This window comes from Microcaecilia unicolor, chromosome 2, assembly GCF_901765095.1.
Source record: "Microcaecilia unicolor chromosome 2, aMicUni1.1, whole genome shotgun sequence".
Lineage (NCBI taxonomy): Eukaryota > Metazoa > Chordata > Amphibia > Gymnophiona > Siphonopidae > Microcaecilia > Microcaecilia unicolor.
Window position 1 is genome coordinate 488111291 of NC_044032.1, and position 17894 is coordinate 488129184.

The following is a 17894-nucleotide window of genomic DNA, read 5'->3' on the forward strand; positions in this document are numbered from 1 at the left end:
GAGCAGCAGTGTGAGCAACAGAAGCTACACTCACCACGGGGCCAGACTCTTCATAGACATGGCTGATGGTCCAGCCCTTTTGGATATCAATTCTTGTTCCGGGGCAGACCTGGCAGCTGTTGCCAATGGAGAGTCTGGCCCCATGGTGAGTTGTAGCTTCTTTTGCCGCCACTGCTGCTCATCTAAAGAAGCAACAGTAGCAGCGTCAGGGGTGTCAGGATGGGAGGAGGAACAGAAGAGGCAGACACTGGATTAGGGAGAACAGAAGCGGCTGGATGGAAAAGGGAAGAAGGAGGAGCAGACAATGGACTGAAGGGAGAGAGAGAAGTAGAGGAGATGTTAGATGGAAAAGGGGAGAAGGAGGGAAGAGGCTGGATGGAAACGGAGAGAGAGGGGGGCAGATGCTGGATTGAGAGCAGATGAGGGCAGAGGATGGATGGAAGGAGAAAGAAAAAGAAAGAGGGCACACTCTGGATGGAAGGGGGAGAGAATGAGGGCAGACATTAGATGGAAGGGGTGAGAAAGAGGGCAAATGCTGGATGGAAGGGGGAGAGGAAGACAGAAAACTAGATGGAAGGGGGGAGAGAGAAAGAGGGCAGACACTGGATGGAAGGGGCAGATACTGGATGGAAGCAGGGCCACCGATAGGGGTTGGCAAACAGGGCAATTGCCCTGGGCCCCCAAATCTGCCTCAATCTGAAGAAGGTATAGGCTAAAGACCAGCTTTGGGGCCCCTTCTCCAGTTTCTGCCCTGTGACCCTGAATGTCAAACACTAGCCCTAGATGGAAGGGAGAGGGGAGTACAAGTGAGATGCTAGTTCCAGGGGAGGGAGGACAATAAGGAATAAGGGGAGAAGCTGAACACAGGGCCGTGCCTAGGGTCTCCAGCGCCCCCCTGCAGTTGGCCCCGCCGGCGCCCCCCCCCCCCAAAAACGATCGCTACACTACCCGCCCTCTTCTCCCCAGATCCTTTTCCTTTTTGTTTAAATTTACCTCTCCGGCGCGCGGCAGCGTAGCGTTAGTGAGAAGGAGGCGGCGCTCCCCCGCCCCGACGTGTCTTCTTCCCTTCGCTCAGTGTCCCGCCTTCTTCTGACGTCATTTCTGATGTCAGAAGAAGGCGGAACCGAGCGAAGGGAAGAGACTGACACGTCGGGGCGGGGGAGCACCACCTCCTCACTAACGCTACGCTGCCACGCGCCGGAGAGGTAAATTTAAACAAAAAAAAAAAAAGGACAAGGATCTGGGGAGAAGAGGGCGAGGTAAGCATGGTGCGGCGGGGCACCCCCTAGAGGATGGCGCCCTCCTGTCATGCTTACCGTGTCGGCACGGCCCTGGCTGAACATGAGGACACAGGGACACAGAGGTGCTGCTGGACAGGGCAAGAATAAAGACAAGAGAAGGGAGATGCTCAACATGGCAGGAAGGTAGGGGCAGGGACACAGAGGAGAGTTGAATGATGGACACAGACAGAAGAAACTTTTATGGAGCAATGTCTGTAACTTATTATATTACTCTTATTAAACCAGTTTCAGTTGAACTCTGGTTCAAGGAAGGCAGTATATAATTGCAGCAGAACACAGGAGGTGACTTATTCAGGTAAAGAATCAATGCTCATTTTCTGATGCTACAGTTTGATAACATGAGAGGTAGACATTTAGAAGTTTGGTTGCTGTTCTTTATTTACAGCTGAAAATGTAATGAGATGTTTCTTATTCCTTCATGTCTAAATGATAAAATAACTCTATAGATCAGGATTTAGACAGTGGTTTTGGCCTGGTGCCAAAATACCCAGCAACAGTGCTATTAATACTATTTCTGTGCTGGCTACCGTGCAGGAGAAGGAAGGTCTTTAATCAATCCTCATTGCAAAAAACTTGCCCAACACTGCTTACTGCTCAATTTAAAATACTGGCTCTAGCCATGAGTTCTGAAAATACCTGTGGTCTGAGTATTACTTTATAAGCAATTTGTCAGCTGGAATGGGGTTGTCAGTCTGCCTTAGACTGTGTTGTACTGTCAGCGTTACAGTGTGACTGCTATTAGGAATGTCTGCAGTGGGGACATTCACCGATGCAGGAATTTGTCTCATATGCAGTAAGACACCTTAGAGAGCACAATTACAAACATGCAGCTGAGTGTGCTTTATTGCTCATGTCCTTGAGATTCTCAATTTTAACAGACACAGCAAGCGCTGCAGGTAATCCTCAAGGGCCACAATCGGGTCTGATTTCCAGAATGTGCCTAAAGAATATGAGCACCTTTTCTAGGTTGGGGTTCTACCCAGTGGTGTGCTGGAGCAGGCTCTCACAGTAGCAATACAGGAATTAAAGTGCTAAAGACCATAGAAAAACTAACTGGGCAACAAATGAGCCATACGGAACACAACACAAGAGTCATGTGAACAGCATCCAGTACCAGGCAGTATAAAAAAATCAAAAGAGGCTGCCAGATGGGCCACTGAATCCAGGAACACAATGCAGTGGCCCTCACTGGTATCCTGGACACAGCTGCCGCTGAGGAATATCTGACTTAGGAAGCCACAGATCTACAAAGTGCAGCACTGCAGCATGGGCTCAAGGTTAAAAAAAAAATTTGATGCAGAGTCTGCATAAAAATCTTGAGTTACTCCAGGGTGTTACACAGTGTAGAATTGCCACAGGCAATTTCCAGCCAAAGTGCAGATTACTACACAAAATGAACTCCTGAATTCCTGAGATCAGTACAATAGGGCGCTAAAGCGCAACAACTAGCCACCCACTTGACTGAATAATCATTGGAAAGGTGCAACTTACTGCCCTCATAGTCCAAAGACAGGGCTTTCTGATAAAGGCCCATCAACCGCTCCTTGTCTGCAAAGTTCAATACCTGAGCCACAACCGGCCTGGGGTGCTAGTTCTCAGCACATGGGGGCCCTACATGGTGAACCCATTCAATTTCTAGGCTGCCGTCCGGGATCGCCATGCCCAGAGTTTGAGGGATCCAGATTTCCACCAGGGTCCAGAGTGCCTTGGAGGACACAATTTCAGGGAGGACCCACAATTCATAGATTATTCCTGTGGCCCCTATTCTCTGGTCCTCCAGCTGGTCTAGCAAGGTCTTGCAGCGGTCCTTTAGGTCTCGGACTTTCACCTCCAGCACCTTAGTGCTGTTCTCTTGGTGCGACATCCGCTCCTTGACCTGAGTCAATCTGGCTGAATGTCCTTCAAGGCCCTTCTTTATTTCACCGACTGTGGTTTGGAGCTTAGTGAGCTTTTCATCAAGGATGACAGACAGATTACAAGGTAAACTCCCTCACTGCCTCCTCCTGCAGAGTAAAGACTGGTGTCGGGGAAGCAGTCTTTGACTCCATCTTGGGAACCTCAAGCTTCTGTCGAACCGGTCTCTGCATATAAATTGGCATACTGCAAGTGCAGCCATGGAGGTCTGGGTATCTTACCTTGGGCAGGGTCCTGGGGTATCAACCTACATGGCCCACCGAAAAAAGCTAGCAAAACGATCTGGTTTTCAGCATAAGATATAGGGGATTGGGAGTGAAGCCAGAGGTCAGAGCCACTGCTCAGAGTGCCGTCATCACATGACTCTTTTAAAAAAAATGTTCATAGTGCTAAGCAGGCAAGAGGGCATTTTAGCCCAGAGTGTGGGAGCAGAGCATCACATTGTGAGACTCATATTCATCCCTCAATCCAGGACAATCTGCCCTTCAGGCATAGATCGAGGCACCCTCTGGTGCATGGTGTTGTAGTACTTCCTAATGTACTCAGTGACATAGTCAGACTTACATTTTTAAGGGAGGAGGGGGGCTGAGGGTTAACATGGATTAACAGCTCTGAGCCATTTGGGAATCTGGGCATAAGTTATACTCTTATTGACATATTGCCTTGGAGTGTACTTGACAATGGATGTCTTAATGGTCTGCAACAGCTGTCATATCATGGGCAATGCTTTAAATATTTTAAACTCAATTATTACAAGCACTTACCAATACTAAACCACATACATACTTATGAAACCCTTTAATTATATTAAAAGGTGTCTCAAGAGGCAGAATCCAATATCTTAAATTTAAACTTCAGCAGACAGGTCTACAGTAAAACCTCTTAACACATATCACAATGTTCTGCAAAGTATTCTAAAACTCCTGATGTAATGGCAAAATAATTAGCTACCATAACTCAGAACACATCCTTTAACTTTGGTGCTCTTTTATAAAATCACAGTAAAATTTGTAGTTACTACAGCTTTTAATGTGGGAATATACTGCGTGGTAGCTGCAAATTTTACATGGCAACCAGTGGGGGCGGAACCAACATTTTCTTATTCTGATCCTTTTTAAAATGCAAATTAGCGCATGGTACCTGGCTGCAATTAACATGGAAGTATTTAGCACATCTATTTAGGAGGAGATAAGTGATTCTCTTTAACTGTGTGTTACAAGTTAGCATGTGGTAAGTGTTAGTACAATAGATGGCTAATGCTTCCACACCCATTCTCCACCCATGCCATGCCCCCTAACTCGGAACCACACAATGTGTGGTTTATTGTGCGGTAACTGCTACAATAACTCAAAACCCCTTGATGTGTTGTGCAGCTATTGTGCAGCAGTGGCATAGCCAGACGGCCAATTCTGGGTGGGCCATAGACTAAGGTGGGTGGGCATATAATTCTCTCCCCCACCCCATGACCCTGGTCTCCACTCTGGCTTCTGAAAATATAATACCTGAGCTGGTGGGGATGCAAGCCCTGCTAGCCAAAGATCTCTCCTGCCTGAGTCGCACCTGTAGCAGCACTTTTTCAGCAGGCATGCTTCACTTCTAATACTGGCTCTCCAGCCCATGCTCAGCTAGACCTGAACTGAGCATACGTGAGAGAGCTGGCATTAGCAATGAAGCGCGCCTGCTAAATAAGCTGAGGGGTCCCAAGCTGAAAGTGAGGGGGCCAGTCCCCTGAGGCCCCCAAGGGCCAGATTCAGTAAATGGTTTCCAAAGTTAGCTAGGAGAACCAATGTAGAGGGCCCCTGATGAAACAACCAGGTAGAACCAAAATATCCAGGAAGCAATTTTGTTTAGTGTCCCCGGCCTGGCCCATGTTTCAGCAAATGCCTGCATCAGGGGTCAGAGTAAAGATACAATGTGTTGTATCCTTCCAAAGGGGGTCTACAATCACAATAGCTGGATATCAACATAGGCGTGCTTCCTGTAACTTGAGCAGTGCAACTAACTGCTCCTCTTACAGCACAACCAAGCGCCTCCATGTCCAGAGGGAAAGGCAGAAAGCTGAACATGTGGAAAAAAACTCCCCCACCTCCACAAATAGACATGGGAGCAGCTCTCTAAAATAGCTGCTCCCTCTGCAAGGGGCATGATTCCAGCATCGGTGCTCTCCAGAGGTGGCCCCCATCATATGCAGGTTTCTCCAAACACCCCTCCCTGATGGCACACCCGAAAGCACAATGACCCCACACACATTCACCAACAAAGGTCTCAGTGTCCATTTTGAGACCCAGTGACAATGAGGCAGGAGCGATTGGGCATCACTCCCACCCACCTAGACACCAGGGATCCCCTGTAAGGCTGGGGACTGTATCAGGGGTGGGGAAAGTGGGTCATTGGGTACTGGGGGCACCATCGGACACTGCAATGTGTAGGGCACATGCTACATGTGGAGGCTTTTCAGGGGCCAATCAGGTGATGTGGGATGGGATTATTGTGCCTGTTGGAGAGGGTTGGTGATATGTGTGTGTGGGGGGGGTCATTGTGCAGTTGGGTGATGACAGGTCATTGTGCTGTCACTAGGTTGTCAGATGTGGGTCATTGTGCTGTTGGGAATGGGAGGTTTGGAAGACTTCCAATGGAGTGAGAATGTGTTTTAGGAGAGGGTGGCCTCACAGGGACTGGTACATCCCTAAGCAGGCACTTAGATGTGCTTCAGAGCAGGTCTAAATCTGAAAGCCCAGGTTTCTCCACGTAGACTCAATGAAGTTACATGGAAATACTTTCAACACAAGTAGGAGGAAATATTTTTCACTCAACAAATAGTTAAGCTCTGGCCTTCATTGCTGGAGGGTGTAGTAACTGCAGTTAGCGATCTGGGTTTAAAAAGGTTTTGGACAAATTCCTGGAGGAAAAATCCATATTGAGACAGACATGGAGAAGCCACTGCTTACCCTGGGATTGGTAAACATGGAATGTTGCTACTTAGGCTTCTGCCAGGCACTTGTGACCTGGATTGGCCACTGTTGGAAGCAGGATACCGGGCTAGATGGACCACTGACCTCACCCCAGTATGGCTATTCTTATGTTCTTAAATAGGGAATGCACGTCTGTATTGTACCATCCAGGCCTCTCCCTTTCCCTGCCCTCCACATGTTCCCTTTCCATTTGAGCTTTTCCAATGTCTGAAATGCGCCTGTTCTGAAATAATATTTAAATGTCTGGACCTCTCCAATATTTAAATGCTGACCTTTAGACTTTGAGTGTCACAGGTCGAGTCCAAAACTGGGAAGAGAGCCTTTGGACCGTCGAGGGGCGTTCAACCTGGAGATCAGAGTTCCCAGATGACAGCAGAAGAGTCAAGCTGGCAGGAACACAGCAGCACAGGAAGAATAGACTAGAACTTCAGGAATAGCTGAGGAGTGGAGCACAGGAGCGGCTGAAGATCGGAACTCAGGAACAGATTGACCTAAAGCAAAGGCGTCCAGGAAGTGCAGAGGGGTTTCCTTACATACCGCAGGGCAGGAAGTCACGCCCCCCCCCCCCCCCCCCCCCCCCCCCCCCAGCAGGAGTTCCTCAGTGTGTTGCTGCCAGGATAAACAATGGTTCTTCAGCGCGTTTGCGCCTAGAAGGAACCCTGGAAGTGTGGATGCTGCCAAAGCAAGAGGGATACACCCATGGCCACCAATCGCCAGCCTGGCACCAAGGGCCCATCAGACCGGGTAAGGGTTATGGTGAAGCCGTGACACATAGTAATTTAGTTACAAATGGCAGATAAAGACCAGCATGGTTCATCTAGCCTGCCCAGCAAGGTGGCTAGAGTTGTACCAGCTGTTCTGTGTAGAACATACAGGTTACTTCCCCTATGCCTTTCTTTGGTAGGATTGTACCTACCTCTCAAAGTAAGTTAAACCCCTCTATGTCATTTGTTTTGCTTTGATTCCATCCTCTTGCTAGATAGGAATCCTATGTTTTATCCCACACCTTTTTGAATTCGGTCACTGTTTCTGTCCCAACCACCTCCAGGTGGAGAGCATTCCAGGCATCCACCATCCTTTTGGTGAAAAAAAATATTTCCCGATGTTGATCTTAAGCGTACCTTCTTGCATTTTCATTTTATGTCCTCTAGTTCTATAGCTTCCCCATCTTTGAAAAAGATTTGTTTGCTCATTAATACCTTTCAAGTATTTAAACATCTGTATTATTTCACCCCCGTCTCTTCTCTCCTCTAGGGTATTCATATTGAGGTCTTCCTCCTATGTCTGCTGGTGCAAACCCCCATGCGCACCTTCCTCCAAATCACTTGAAGTCTTATATCCATAGCAAAAATGCAGCAGCCAAAATTGGTGCAGTACTCCAAGTGAGGCCTCGCCAATAACTTGTACAGGGGCATTATCACTTCCTCCCTTCTACTGGCTATATCCCTCTCTATGCAGCAAGCATCCTTTCGGCTTTGGCCACTGGCATGTCACTTTGTTTTGCCACCTTGAGATCCTCAGACTCTGACCCCAAGGTCCCTCTCCTGGTCAATGCACATCAGCCTCTCTCCTCCCATCATATATAGCACCTTTGGATTTCTACACTCTAAATATATCACTCTGCATTTCTTTACATTAAAGCTTAACTGTCGAGCTTTAGCCCATGCTTCTAATTTTTGTAGGTCACTTCTCATTTTGTCTACTCCCAGGCATGCCAAGTTACACACATTCAGCGTGTGTCACACACAACCAGACCTCTTCTCCAGCTCACATATTTAAGGGTTCTTATTTCACATATTGGTTTCTTCCACCTGCAATCCAGTACCCCTCGTCTTCTCAAGCTCTTCTTGAAGCGAATTGTGCAGTGCTGGCACCGTCAGCAATAGCAGGCAATCCCTGGAACCTTCAGTCAGCTGCGTCCTGGCCTTGTGAAGGGATTGGCTGAAGCAGCCTGCTTTTGCTGACACTGCCAGCACTGCACAGATTGTGGCAAGAAGAACTTAAGAGGAGAGGTACCAACTGCGGGTGGTGGGGGGAGACAAATAATTAAAAAATATTTTTTAAAGTTTTTTTTAGGGTGGGAGGGGGTTAGTGACCACTGGGGGAGTAAGACGAGGTCATCACTGATTCCCTCCTGTGGTCATCTGGTCAGTTCGGGCACCTTTTTGAGGCTTGGTCGTAAGAAAAAAATGGACCAAGTAAAGTCGCCCAAGTGCTCATCAGCGACGCCCTTTTTTTCCATTATTGGTCGAGGACACCCATGTGTTAGGAACACCCCAGTCCCACCTTCGCTTTCGATTATGCCGATTTGGGTGACCCTGTGAGAAAGACGCCCATCTTCCGATTTGTGTCGAAAGATGGGCGCCCTTCTCTTTCAAAAATAAGGCTGTTGGTGCCCACCCACTTCTTGTCTAGGCCCACCCAAAATCTGCTGTCTGGCTACGCCCCTGTTGGAAGCCTGGTGTTATAAAAAAAAAAAGGAATACACTGAATTAAAATTAAACTCTCCTTTCATTGGGGCACATGGAATCACATCTTCACCTCATCTCTTTTGTACAATGGATTATCCTGTTTTGAGCATGTTTCAGGGACAAGTGGTTTTCATAAGTCAAATAATAAATGTTTTTCATGCAGCGCTCTCATTTGTTTAAACATAACTAAATAGGTTATAAAATGCAGTCCATTGGTTTCTTATATTTTTCTTCTTGTGAAGAGTATTAATAGAACTGAAAAATGAACTTGTAGAGCTACTGTTAGTAATATGCAATCTATCCCTAAAATCGAGTGTGGTACCGGAAGACTGGAGGGTAGCCAATGTTACGCCGATTTTTAAAAAAGGTTCCAGAGGAGATCCGGGAAATTATAGACCGGTGAGTCTGACGTCAGTACCGGGCAAAATGGTAGAGGCTGTGATCAAGAATAAAATTACAGAGCACGTACAAAAACATGGGCTGATGAGACAAAGTCTGCACAGATTTAGTGAAGGGAAGTCTTGCCTCACCAATCTACTGCATTTTTTTGAGGGCGTGAACAAACATGTGGACAATGGGGAGCCGGTGGATATTGTGTATATGGATTTTCAAAAGGCGTTTGACAAAGTGCCTCATGAAAGACTCCTGAGGAAACTGGAGAGTCATGGGATTGGCGGTAGGGTATTACTATGGATTAAGAGCTGGTTGAAAGATAGGAAGCAAAGAGTAGGGTTGAATGGTCAGTATTCTCAGTGCAGAAGGGTAGTTAGTGGGGTCCTGCAGGGGTCTGTGTTGGGACCGCTGCTTTTTAACATATTTATAAATGACCTAGAGATGGGAGTAACTAGTGAGGTAATTAAATTCACAGATGACACAAATTATTCAGGGTCGTCAAGTTGCAGGAGGAGTGTGAAAGATTACAGGAGGACCTCGCGAGACTGGGGGATTGGGCATCCAAGTGGCAGATGAAGTTCAATGTTGACAAGTGCAAAGTGATGCACGTGGATAAGAGGAACCAGAATTACAGCTATGTCATGCAAGGTTCCGCGTTAGGAGTTACAGACCTAGAAAGGCATCTGGGAGTCATCGTTGATAAGACGTTAAAAACGTCTGCCCAGTGTGCTGCCGCGGCTAAGAAAGCACACAGTATGTTGAGTATTAGGAAAGGGATGGAAAACAAACATGACGATGTTATAATGCCGTTGTATCGCTCCATGGTGCGACCGCACCTCGAGTATTGTGTCCAATTCTGGTCGCTGCATCTCAAAAAAGATATAAAGGAATTAGAAAAGGTGCAGAGAAGGGCGACGATAATGATAAAGGGAATGGAACGACTTCCCTATGAGGAAAGGCTGAGAAGGTTAGGGCTCTTCAGCTTGGAGAAAAGGCGGCCGAGGGGTGATATGATAGAAGTCTACAAGATAATGAGCGGAGTAAAACGGACAGATGTGAAGTGTTTGTTTACACTTTCAAAACAACACAAAACCAGGGACCAAGATGAAGCTAGAATATGGTAGATTTAAAACAAATAGGAGAAAGTTTCTTTACTCAGCGTGTAGTTAGACTCTGGAACTCGTTGCCAGAGAATGTAGTGACAGCAGTTGGCCTTACGGAATTTAAAGGGGGTTTGGACAGATTCCTGAGGGAAAAGTCCATTGAACATTATTAAATTTTTTTTTTGGGGGGGGGGGGGGGGTTTGCCGGGTTCTTGAAGCCTGGATTGGCCGCTGGAGACAGGATGCTGGGCTTGATGGACCCTTGGTCTTTTCCCAGTATGGCGGTGCTTATGTACTTATGCTTATGACTTATTCTGTCTCACTGCATTTCCAGTTTTGGCACAGTGTAATAGATTTGTTATTCCTTGGTTAATTTTTAAACTAAAAAAAAAAATTAATTCCCCCACCCCCAATGCCTTTTACAACCAGACTTGAAGAAAAAATAAATATGTATCACAGAACTGGAAAATGTTGGCACATTTAGACAGACTCTGGACTTCTGCATGAAGGTATATCTGCCTTCATTATTCAATATCTCTCTTTTCAATAGTATTAACAAACAATATTAAGTGCAATTTTACAATATACCACTGCATTCCACAAAATAAAAAGGTGCAGGTTCCCACAAACCATTTTTCTTTTGATCTAGGCACAGGAAAAAAAAAGATTTTAAATGCTCCTATGTTTCAAACTAATTCATGTTTAATGCGAGATATACAGTATCATAAATAAGTAAATAGATAGCAACTCTGAATGTTGAGTACCTGATTCTCATAATATGATCTGTTTTAGTGGCCCTTTACCAGGAGAAAAAAAATCTCTGCATGAATACAACACGTGCTAGGCTGTCCCTATAACTAGCCCCTTCAAATGACACACTGATTACTATTTATAACAAATTACTACTCTACCTATGAAAAGTTATTCTGTTATTATACTTCCTCTGTGTACATCCATATGCTGCACAAGCTGGCATGTTTGAAAATATAAGTGAGATTAAATAAAAATGCTACCAACATCAATACATGCCATCTCCTGTTCTTAATCTTTCCTTCTTAATTGGCCCCATCTTTCTCGCTCTCTCTCTTTCCAACCCCTCCTGGTCACTCACTGACAGGTCCGCGGAGGCACGGAAGAACTGCAAGCGTAGCTTCGCTTCCCTGTCCCTCACTCACTGGTTCACCCTGCTGCCTTACCGGTGCCTTAGCTGAGAACAAAATGAAGCCATACGCGAGGTAATCATAGCTCTATGTGCGCCGCCCGTTGCTGGTTCCCTTCCTCCTCCGCCATTTCATGATGTAAGTTCCTGTTTCACAGAGGGCAGAGGAGGAGGGAAACGGCAGTGGGCGGCACACATAGAGCTATGATGTCCCCGCGAGCAGCTTCATTTTGTTCTCAGCCAAGGCACCGGGCAGGCAGCAGGGTGAACCAGTCAGTGAGGGACAGGGAAGGGAAGCTAAGTTTGCAGTTCCTTGAGAGGCTGGGAAAGACTAAGCTATGGTGCATACGTGCCATTTTTAACAAAAAAATCTGTTTGGGGGGCGATTGCTCCCCCTGTACCTCTCCTAGCTACGCCTCTGGCAGAGCTACTTTATAACCAGTTAGCAGTGAAATTTTGTTCACTAACCAGCTAAGTGCATAGAGTTAGGACAGCGTAACAATTGTCATAACTTTGGGGCCCTTTTACCAAATGGCAGTAAAAGGTGGCCCGCAGTGGCATGGGTGCATGGGTTTGCCGCATGCTGAGGCAACCTTTTATTGCTGTTGGTAAAAGGGCCCCGAATGGCCATCCTGTAAGCAAAATATTGCCATTCAGCCATTTACAGCTGAAGTCCTTACTGCCTCCTATTTAGGAGGCAATAAGGTCTCCAGCAGATTACCGCTTGACAAACCCCCCAGCGCTACAAAATGAAAATTTTATTTTCTATTGCCGGAAGTGGCTTGCGGCAAAGGTGGGACTACTGCTCAGCTCCTGGGCAAGCTTGGTGGTAGATCCGATTTGCCACACGCCAAGTCCATGCTACCCCTTTTGCCCTTTAATAAAAGGGCCCCTAAATGCACCAAGTTAACCAGGCACTGATCTCAGTATCAGCCTATGACCAGCTAATTTCTGGGTCAGTACACATAACTGGATATTCAATACTGAGAGCCAGGCATGCCCCGGCATTGAATATCCAGGGTTAGTTCAACCCATGGCTGTAAGCGGCTTACAATCTGTGAACCACATCGAACTGAATAGTACCCCCATAACTTTTACGTTTCTATATTAAGATAATTTTCACCTGAATACTTAGGCTTCTAAATCTGACAGAATATAGGGCACAGGAGGTCAGGTATTTTTTTTAATATCAGGCCCAATGATGCTTGACAAAGGAGAACTAGCATATTAAATTGAAAATAACAGTGTTCTCTGATAAAGGCTTTGTATTCAGTATGAGAAGAAAGTACTTTGGTTTTGTAGTACTCCTTTTGGAAAATATGATTGAGCTATTTCAAAAGTGTTTCAGTTTCAATGCATGGAAACATCCTTTCTATTCTAAAGAGCGTGAACACTCATCGGCATGTGGAAGCATGCTGGTATCTTGAAAGTAGGAATTGCTGGCAATAAAACTGTTGACAGTATCAATATGGAATTAATCATAATGGAAAGAAATTACTGGAAAGCTGTTAGGCAGAACAGAATCTGGGTTTGGCAAAACAATCTGGGAACTACAGAAAAGTGATAGGATCCTAACAATAGAAATTTCCTTGGTGAGGTTGAACCGTTAGCAACATTTGACCCTGTAGTGAACACCTGAGATGAATTTTAAAAAGAGAGAATACTGATTAGCTTAGCAGAGATATCTAAAATAAATTGATTATACACTGTAATAAAACTTATACTAAGCTTGATGTCTGCGTAACTGTCAAAACTTGATCAATTTCAAATGAAATTTGGGATATATCATTGAGAATAAATTTACAATATGCCTACACTCATGTCAGCCACCTCACTTAAATGATGTCCCCACCACCTAGCAATTATCATGATATGTATAGATACCATTTTTCTTTAAACCTAAACGATTACCATGGTTTTTAATCAGAAAATCTGATTCTTATTAAAAATTTGTATCTGGAGAAAGGTTACAGGTTCTCATAGACTGGTACAAGAGTTTCCAGAAAAGAGCTCAATAGAAATAAAACAAAATAAAACATGGAAAAGAAAATAAGATGATACCTTTTTTTATTGGACATAACTTAATACATTTCTTGATTAGCTTTCGAAGGTTGCCCTTCTTCGTCAGGTCGGAAATAAGTAAATGTTGGTAGATGACAGTATATATCAGAAAAGAGATGGAAGAGTAAGCGTAGAATGTTTTGAAGAAATTGTAAGAAACGGGCTCAACTGATCACCAGTCAGGAAGTGGCATGGCCCGATCAGTTCACACTGAAGAAAACATCGCAACAATTGAAGAACCAGGTAGTGAAATTACATCATTTAGGTGAGGTGGCCAGCATGAGTGTAGATTTATTGCAAATTTGTTCAGAATTATGTATCTCAAATTTTAATGAAACTGGTCAAGTTTTGACAGAGTTATGCAGAAAACAAGCTTTGTAAAGTTTGTTTGTTTTTTAAGTGAAACGGTGTGTTAGTCTATTTTTAACAATGGATGTAGAATCACTATACAGCAACATTCCCCAAACAAATGGCATAGCTGCATGTGATACATTCCTAAAAACATCCACACTGGACCACCAATATACACCGGAAACCATTACAAAATTAATCAAATTATTCTAACAACTGTTTCTGTTTCAATAATGATATCTATCTGCAAATCTCATGGGAATTACTGTAGGCACCAGGATTGTATCACAAAATGGAAACCTTTTCATGACAGAACTAGAGGAGACATTTTGGACTACATATCAGACTAAACCCCTAAAATACTACAGGTATATTGATGACATTTTAGGATTTGGAATGAGGAAGAAGAGACTCTCCAACAATTTTAATTAATCCTATGTAGTTTAGCTGGGATCCATATAATCCCTCAAATTCTATAAATTTTGCTCAAAACTACACATGCAAATTTGGGCGCATGTGCAATTTGATAGAAAAATAAGCCAATTAGTGCCAGTAATCAGCCACTAACAATCAATTGCTGCCGCTAATTGGCAACAATTTGCATATACACACACATCTCCCTAGTTGGTATTCTATAAAGAAGTGTGCATAAATTTTTAGATGTTGCCATAGGAGGGGCAATTTGTGTTATAGAATATGACAGATCCGTGCTAATTTAGGCACCAGGATTTACACTAGGTTTCAGTTGATGTAAATCCTCATGCCCAAAACTGGGTGCAGATCCTGGCTCTAAGTTGTTCTACTAATGGTGCTCAATTCAGAGCACTGTTTATAGAATAGCACTTCACGCTCATTTTTTTCAGCATCCAAATTTGGGTGCCATTTATTGAATTTAGCCCTATACAACAAGCTAAGAAGAGTGATTTCATTTTTATATGTTATATTGATATATGTTTAAGTATAATTGTAGAGGTTCAGTGGGGCCAGTATGGGTGGGCTGTTAAGTTGATAGGTTTGTATTTTTCTATAGGTAATATTAGGTCAATATTAAGGGGCCATGTAAGTGGTTTTGGGGTTTGTTTGCTTTTTGTAACGCCAGCTGTGGCATTCAAAAAAATATTCAGATATTCAGCACTACTGTCTGGATAGTGGCCAGCACCAAATAACTGGATAAAGCGGTCAGTGCTGCAGCTTATCTAGATAATGGTAATATTCAGGCTGCAAGCCAGATAACTTAGGACAGCAGACTCGATATTGCAATTATCTAGGTAAGTTCTGGCACTGATTGCCTTATCCAGATATTTGGCACCAGCCATTATTGGCTAAGTCCTGGGACCACATAGTGCAGTGGTGCTCTCTACACTTCAACAACGTCCAACTCAGTGTGGGTCAGAAACCAAACCAAAACAAACCATGTCCCGATCAAACAGTTTTCCTTCAAAATCTTTGCTCACAAAAATTTGTAAGAATATTCTTATATGTCCAGGGTGTGGCATCTCAACAGAATCTGCCCTCCTGCCCTCGAGCTACATCTACCAGCAGGCAGAGTTTCAAGACTTTGAAGGATAAGTGTCACCAAAAACAATAGTAGCAGTTCAGTATCTTCTTTCTTCCTCAGCTTCTGGTCCAGCACTCTACCTCTCAGCTTTCCCACAGGAAGACAGAACTCTGTCTCAAGCAGGGTTGCCAGGTGGAAAATTTTTTTCCCACCCAAACGAGCCCAAATCCAGCCCAAAACCCACCCAAAGTCAAACCCCGCCCCTGACAACCCCACCCCCGCGTCATCACCCCGCCCCCGTTGTCATCAACCCCGCCCCTGCCGTCATCAGCCCCGCCCAGAATGTCACTAACCCCGCCCAAAACGTCACTAACCCCGCCCCCTGTGGCCGAAAAAACTGCTTAAAAAACCGCCCAAAAGACCCAAAACAAGCCCAAAAAACCGCAACCCGCCGCGGGCAAAAATTTCCCGTGGCGGGTCGTGGAAAACCGCCCAATTGGGCGGTAAAACCGCCCACCTGGCAACACTGGTCTCAAGTTACTTTCAGTCTCTTATAGTCTAGTAGACTCCTCCTCCAAGCTTCAAGGATTGGGCATAAATTCTAGGCCCCTATTCTGATTGGAGGAACTAAGGGGCTGGCCTTCTGTGTGCAGGTGGTTTCCCTTTTACTGCTCTTACTCCCAGGGGTTGATCTTGTGGTTCACCAGGACCTTATTTTACATCACTTCCTACAGGGGCTGAAGCTAATTCTAGATTTCCAGTCCCCGTTTTCACCTTTTTCCCTGTCCCCGGGATATTCCGCGGTGATGGCACATAGACCCTATCATACCTGCCCAGCAGCATTTAATATTATCTAGATAAGGGTCTTTGTATATTGTTTTTATGTACATCTCTGCAAACAACTGCAGTTGCTTAACAAGTGCAAACAAATTGGTTTCTTACTTTATTTCCTTTCTCATATGTGTCAAAATGGTTTACAGAAAAGCAAGTTAAAGCAAATGAAGGAAAATAAAGGCACCAATAAAGAAGTCCTCCCAGAAACAATGTCATTAATTACTCTCCATAACAAATTCTGTTTCATATTTCCAGTCCCTTTTCCAGCCCCCTGCAATGAGAAAACATGTTTATGTCTCAAAACCTAGGAAAACCTGATACAGCATAGCCAATAGCACTAAATTTAACACACGATTCTGTAATTGCAGATGTGCCTGCAAGGTTAGCAAAATCAGTATTCCAAGTATAGAAGTGTTTTAACAAAGCCACTAAAACCAAAGAAAGTGAATAATAACCATAAGCTCTCAAGTTAATGAAAGACATAAGAAGGAAATTCTATGACTTTGTGCCGATATATAAGTGCCTAGAGGGTGCCTAAGAGGATATTCTATAAAGGAAAGTGGTACCTATTTTCCTATATCGAGCATTAGCATAACTAGGTATATAGACACATATGCAGTTAGGCACTGGCTCTTACACTACCATAGAGCTGGGGTAAGTGCTTGAGCCTAATTGTTGGAGATCTGAGCATAACTCATATTATTATATGTAAGTGAGAATCTCACCCAGACTCTGCCTATGGGTATGCCTACCAGTAAAATATGTATGCGTTTACAGAATAGTGCTTAGCAATAGTGCAGCTACAAGTGGGCATGGGTAGGCATAGGCCCATCCATTCTTGGCTCAGGCCCTCCCTGTCTGGCCCTCAAAACAGTTCAGCGGCAGGCATCTCACTCCCTTCTATCCCTCTCTTCCATCCCTAGGTCTGGTATTTGCACCCACCTCCATCCCCCAAACTCCACCCCTCCCCTGTCTACCTCAATATTTTTGTAGGTGGTAGCAGTAATGCTGGCCCCGCAGGTTTCCTCTGTCATGTCCTGCCCTTACTAACATCAATTTCTTCTCTGGCGGGACATGGAAGAGGGAAGCCTGCGAGGCTGGCTCAGGCAGTGGACATGCTTTGCTGCTGCTGCTTGCAAAGTTGCTGAGGTAGACTGGGTTGGGGGGAGTTGTCGGGCCACAGGCTTATGGAATGGCTAGGTAAAGCCTATATGGTACCCTCCTAAATCCTACCTACTGAATGGGCTGCAATGTCAGAAATGTCAGATTACCTGCCTGCACCATGGGCTGTCCTGTGTACTGGGCACATTTTCTTGCTAAGAAACACCTTGGACCGACAGGTGGCAGAGGGTGGTGGTATTGGATCAGAGGAATGGAAGGTGAGTAGTGGAGTACCTCAGGGGTCAGTGCTGGGGCCAGTTCTGTTTAATATATTTGTGAGAGACATTGCTGAAGGGTTAGAAGGAAAATTTGCCTTTTTACAGATGACACAAAGATAGCCAATAGAGTGGATACTCTGGAGGGAGTAGAAACCATGAGAAGGGATCTCCAAACGTTAAAAGAATGGTCGAGGCCCAGGGTCTGGCAGTTAAAATGCAGTGGAGTTGTGAAACTGGGAATAGGCTGAACAAGAACATTTATTGACACATTGGGATTGCAAGTATATGATTTTTTGTTTTTGGATCCTTCTCCCATGAGCACAGAGTGACAGCAGTTTAGAAGCACCTGTCCTGCAGATATGTCGCCGTGACGTCATCAAGTATGGACGGTTAGAGTTTACTCTCCCGCCGGCTTTTTCTCTAACACCGCAATATAGCAGCTAAATATCTTACTTTAC